The sequence below is a fragment of the Marmota flaviventris genome, chromosome 5 (assembly GCF_047511675.1).
Source record: "Marmota flaviventris isolate mMarFla1 chromosome 5, mMarFla1.hap1, whole genome shotgun sequence".
Lineage (NCBI taxonomy): Eukaryota > Metazoa > Chordata > Mammalia > Rodentia > Sciuridae > Marmota > Marmota flaviventris.
In genome coordinates, this window is record NC_092502.1 from 122,239,656 (window position 1) to 122,245,985 (window position 6,330).

Sequence of the window (6,330 nt, forward strand, 5' to 3'; positions counted from 1 at the left end):
TGTGGAGGGACTCCCTGTCCTGCCTCTCCCCTTTCCTTCCAAGCTCTCCTCCTTGCCTTCTTCCCCAGGCCTGTCACAGGTTAGGAGAGGTCCTGCAGAACTGCTAGGGAGCTGGAGAAAGAAATGTGCTCATTTCTAGGCAGACTCTGGACCTTGTGGTGTGTAGCATTTAGGATGGATGATAGGTGATCCCTGAGGTTGGGGACTGAAGGAGGATCAGGCTGTTATTTCCACAGCCTGCAGGGCTAGGAAGGTGGCTGCCCAAGGCCAGAGGCCTATGGGAAGGGAGGTCCCACATTGTCACTCTGTGAATAGCTTGGGGACAGGGACAAGAATGTCTCACATGACTGAGGCTCATGACATCAATGAGGCCCTATGCTGGTGCCCTTCTCTACAGCAGATCTGTGTCACACAGCTGCATAGGTTCATTTTACAAGAAGGAATCCACGGCAAAGAGAAGTAAAACACTATGGTTGGCTTCACTCAATTGCTACGTGGCAGAGCCAGTATTTGAACCTGGTCTGTCTGCCTCCAAATACTTTGAAATCCTACCCTACAAGCAGGGCATTATGGGAACTGGCAAGACCTTTTGTAACATAAAGCAGGTAGCAGGATGGCAGTCAGGCTGGGATCCAGACACCAAAATTAGTTTTGTTATAGTTTACATTGTTTGAAAATCCGCCACATTTGGTGAACACACATGTTGGTGGTTGAGAAACTGTTTTTACAGAAAGCTCATTAAGTTCTCTTTCAGAATTCCTTTTGTGTTCCACGCATAACTGAGTTTCTAAATGTTACGTGCTTTGTGGCTAGTTGCAACAGTACCTCCCAGGTGTGCAAGCAGTCAATAGTGGTATTGATGGAGCATCCCTCAACGCCAAAGGCCAAAGGATCCCCACGGGATGTTTTAGGAAAGACTGTAGAAGTTAGCCCAGCTTCTTTGTGGTCAAACCACAAATTGCTAAGGTTTCCTTGAAGTCTTGGAATTCTACAGGGTATAGGCCCACCCTGTAAAAGAATGCTGAGCTCTGTAAAATCCCAAAGGGAGGAATAAAATCTACTTAAGGGCTTTGGGGAATGATCTAAACTCCTTCAATGTTCATTAGAAGGAATTTAGATGTAGGAGCTATCTATGCCAGCACAGGTTGGATTTTACTGCATATTGGAATCACCTTGCTAGAATGTGATGGGTCTGGGGTTTTACATTTTCCAAGTTCCCTGGTGATAATGGTGCTCCCAGGTGACTGCCTGTTCCCAGGTGATGCTGGTGCTCCCCGTGACTGTCAATGGTTTCGTCCACAGTTACACATGGAGGTCCTTTCCTATGTCAAGGCACGATAATGATCTGGATGATACCTACCTTTGTGGACATTAGATCTGGTGTAGGAGATAGAAGTTAATATGCAACTAGCATCTATGGAGGAGAAGTACAATGAGGATGTGTGGTAGGAAACCTGGTCAAGATATCAGTGTGAAGAGAGGCAACGGTTTCCTAGAAGAGGTGCCCTTTGATCTGAGTTTCCAGGGCTGGGTAGGAAGTAACCAGGTTTTACCATGTACATGTACCATGAGAAAGGAAGAAAGGTTATTCTAACAGGGACAACTAAGTACACAAACACACACCCCATTCTTAGTTTGTATCCTGATGGTTTCTCCCAGTTTGAAAGTTGGATTAGTGGTTTCAGTGATCATCTGCTGTATTCAAGTCAAGAAATGAAAGGAAAAGGGTCAAAATTTCCAAAGTCATGGTAGGAATGGAAAAACCCTTTGTTCATAGGGGAAAATGGTCCTGCAGCCATTTCCCTGTGCAAGGCATGTTTTATGGTGTCTTGGGAAATGAGCACCCTCCTGATTTCTGAATGGTGAACGAGAAACAAGGTTGACCACAGCCCCCCACAGCAGTACCAGGCTTCTTTCTGGCTGTTGCTAGCAGGTGAGCCACCAACCAGTAAGAAATAAAAGGGTGGCCCAAGGCACATGAAGGCCTTCATCCACATTTGCATTACTTAGAGTCAGATGAAGTAGAATACTGGATTCTATTCCTCTGCACACTGTCATTTTTCTCTCCTGGTCTTCTTGGAGATGCTCCTCATCAAGAGAAATGCAGCATAATTATACTAAAAAAATATTCCTACTTCTATAAGAAGAAGGCTGTAAGGGGTTAAAATTCAAATATATGATCTAATCCTTTTTTTTTTAAGCTGATACTATTAATTTCTGTCTACTAAGATCTCATGTGACTATAAGACCCAGCTTTAAAGTCACTTCCTCCAGGAAGTCTTCCTTGATCCTGCTATAAAAGAAATTTATTCTCACCCCTTGGACCTCCCAAGACCCTGCAGGTCAGTATTCTTGGGGCACAAGCATGTTCACTTTGCATAGTAGTGATTTGGGTCCATGTCTCATCTTCTCAGACCTGTCAAGTAGCACAGTCATGTACCATGAGACACTGGAAGGACCAAAGTGTTTTGTACATAGCAGGTGCTTTCTGAAAAAAAAATTGCAAACAGGATGGCAACTTTAGTAAAAAGCCCTCTCTTCTTTTAGTTACCATTTGAATGACTATTATATTTGCTTTATATTTATAATATTGTTATTATATTTAATAGTATATTATGGAGCAGCTAAAACAGAAGTTGAAAAGATGGGGCTTGGTACCTGTTATGTACAGAGTTGTATATCTCTCTTTTCTTCAAATTTTATGTTGAATTCTTAACCCCTTGTACCTCAGAATGTGACCATGTTTGGACACAGGGCCTTCAAAGAGGAAATTAAGGTTAAATGACATCATAAGGTGGGCTGTAATCCAATGTGACTGGTGTCCTTCTAAGAGGAGGATTAGGACATACACACAGACAGAAGGAAGACAAGGGAGATCCGGAGGCCATTTACTAGCCAAGAGAGAGGACTCAGAAGAAGCCAACCCCATCCATTCTTTGATCTCAGACTTCTAGCCTCCAGAAACAAGAAAACATAAATTTCTGTTGTTCGCTATCTTGTTTGTAACACTCTGTTAACAAAACCAACTAATACAGTATCACTAACTTTGTGTACTATGTGGAATATCAAGGAATGGGACCCCATATTTAAGCCTTTAAATAAGTCACTGCATTATCATACGAAATAGGACCTCTGGATTTAAATTCTAGACGTTATTTGTTTGCCATGTGATCTCTGGAGAATGCCACATTTAACTTGTGTGATTGGGGAGGAAACTAAACTAGATAGCATAGAATAGCCCTACTTCCTGCACTGTCAGAGATCATTCCTGTGATAGATCCTAACAGAATGGAGGGCAGGACCGTGGCAGCCCATTTCCCAGCTAAGTGCCTGTGATCCTCTTATTGCAGCTTCAACAGCTGCAGGTGAGAGAACACATGGGCCAGCTGAGCACCCTGGAACACTTTGGTACAGGCAGGGCTGTAGAATGCTTTGCCTCAGAGCAAGCACCTCTCTGGTCCCTGATGTCCATTTGTGAGTTCAGGGCTGGGGCAAGTTGTTCACTTCCCAGTCCTTTTCACAACAATCAACCACTTTCATAATTACCACAATCATTTATGCTCTCAAAATGGGACCTTTCCTACAAGGAATGAGAACATTAACTCCCTGGAACTGGGCTAGACCTCTAGCCCTGGTGCCCGCTGTGAGATGAAAATTATGAATAAGGGCAGTTTCCAGCTCATATGTGTTTGGAGACAAACTCTGGGGTCAGCAGGCATGGCCACACCTTGGGAACTGCCCACTTAGGTCGTCTGGAAGAAGCAGCCTGCTGGGGTGCTAGGCACTCTGCCCACTACATACACTGTACTCCTGGCCTTGACCCACCCTCTCCCCTGGGGTGCTGGGATTGGAAGCCATTTCAGCTCAGCAAGTGTGGGTGAGTTTTTGGTTTCAGAGAAGATACTTTGGTGGTGGTGGTGGGGGGTGGGAAGCAAAGAGACAAAGATGCAGGGTCTGGTTGCCATTGGCCAGAGTCAGCCTGGGCTGTGGTGTTAAGGGGCTTTCTGCAACCGCTGTTGTTTCCGTTGCTCTGGCAACCAGAAAAGAAATAGACTACGCCCAGTGCAGGTGCACACGAGTTGAGCGCTGGCCCATTTCCTCCAAACAGCTCCGGTCAGCCAGAGTTGGCGACCTCAGGGCTCCTCCCAGCGTAGCCAGCTGAAAGTTTCAACACATGGACACTGAAATGTGGAAACTGTGAATTCAAAGGGCTTTGACCACAGGGGCTCTGGCCAACACCCAGATGGCACCCTCCCGGTGGGTTCAGGAAAGTTGAGCCTGGGCTAGAGCATTGCCAGGATCTCCTGTGGGTCCCCACTGGGCTTTCCTGCCTCTGGTAACTGCACTCCTGCAGTTTCAGCCTGGATCCCATTGAGGAAGTTTGGTGCTGGCCAGGTCTGGGATTTGCCACTCCACCTAGAGTTCTGATGAGAAGCCGGCGCTGCCAAGAAGGGTGTCAGGGCTCCCCTACTGCAGCATCCTCCCTTGCTGAGCCACTCTGCCGTGCATACATGGCTCTCCCTCCACAAGGGCTCAGGGATCTGGCTCAGCTCTCAATCCCCAGCTGATGGAGCTTCTCTAGGATTCTTGTTTCCTTATTCGTGAAGTGAAAATAGTCAAACTTACTGTAAAGACTTATGAGGAAGAAGTTTTCTGTGAAAATACCTAACGCAGCACCTGGCACAAACTAGGTGTTCAACAAATGGGACATTGTCCTCTTGCTTAAGATCCAGAATTCAAGAAACCTCCATTTCTGATCCATTCATTTCATTGGTCCCACTGGAGAGTTTTATGGACCACTGGGTCCACTCCTTTAACAGAAATTTCAGGACCCAGGTCATCTATCAAACCCAACCCATTGGCAAATCCTACAGCTCACTCTTGATGGATCTGGATTCTCCTCTCCTGCCACCTCCACTGTCACTATCTTGTTCTAGCACTGCCACCTCTGGCTTGGATGACTACAGCTGCCATTAATCTGGGCTCCCTATTCTGTCCCTGGGTTCTTAATCTCTTCCCAACCAGCAGTCAGAGTCGTCCTTCTATACCAGGAGTCAGATGGTGCCTGTCTCCATCCTGACTTGTTTACAGACTCTAACATTTGCCAGGCGCCATCCTGACTTGTTTACAGACCTTAACACCTGTCCTCTGCTCTGAGCTTGCTACAGTCCTGTCTCATTCTGGGCCCACCCCATCAGAGTCCCCTCCTCTATGATTTTGTTACATACCTCCACCCTTCCTCCTTCTACTGCAGCTCTGTGGCCTCCTTGCTGCTCGTTGAATGTACCAGGCATGCTCCCACCCCAGGACATTTGCAGTTGCCTTTCCCTCTACCTGGGATGTTCTTCCCTCAATGTCTTTATGGCTCAACCCTGCTTCCCTAATCCTCTGCTCAGCTGTCACCTTCTCACTGAGGTCTTCCCTGACCACTTATCTAAAGCATCATCCTCGATCCCCATAACTTTCTAAGCCCCTGCTTACTTTTCCTTTATGCCCCTTATCATAACTGGGAATAGATTTTTATGTTTATTTATTTACTTTACTGTTTTGGTTGTCATTGTTTTACCCTACCAAAATGTCAGTTCCAGAGAGCAGGGAATTTTGTTCCTTCTCCCTAAATCTCCAGAACTGTGCTTGGCATATAGTAAGCACTAAATAGATATAATTTCAATAGATGAATGAAAAAATGGAATAGGAAAAAGATATATACACACATATCATTTAAATTTGCATTAACTGGAAGCTCAGAGGAGGTTTTCATACATATGTATATATATGTATGTGTGTATATGTGCATATAGATATGCATAAATTTCTTTATGTATATTTTATTTGGAGGATTTTGTTTTGCTTTGGCATGAGTGTCTTCTGTAATGCTCAATATACTAGAAGAGCCCCTACTGTATTTGGGGTATCTGTCCTGGTCCTTCCCCAAAAAAGCATGAGCACATTCTCGCGGTACTAATTTGGGAGCAGGGGTTGGTAAGGGGGGCTACATGGGTTCTTTTTGAGGGACCTGTGTTTTAAGTTCAAGACCCCTATTAAGAGCTACATTTGTATTTACCAAAGATGGGTGACGGGGTATGGAAGGAAGAAATAGATATCTAGAAGCTCTTAGAAAAGGCAGGAGGTGAAAGGGAAGTAATAGAATTAATTTTCATACCTATGTGTCTGAAATGGGTATCTCAGAGGCTAAGTCAGAGGCACCCTGGGAAGAAGTGTCTCCAACTAGGGCATGCTCACACGGCTTGGCAGCTTCCCATTAGATGCTGGTTGTCCCAGGTGACGTGCTATGTCCTTTCTCCTCTCCCCCATATTTTTCTTTAAGCC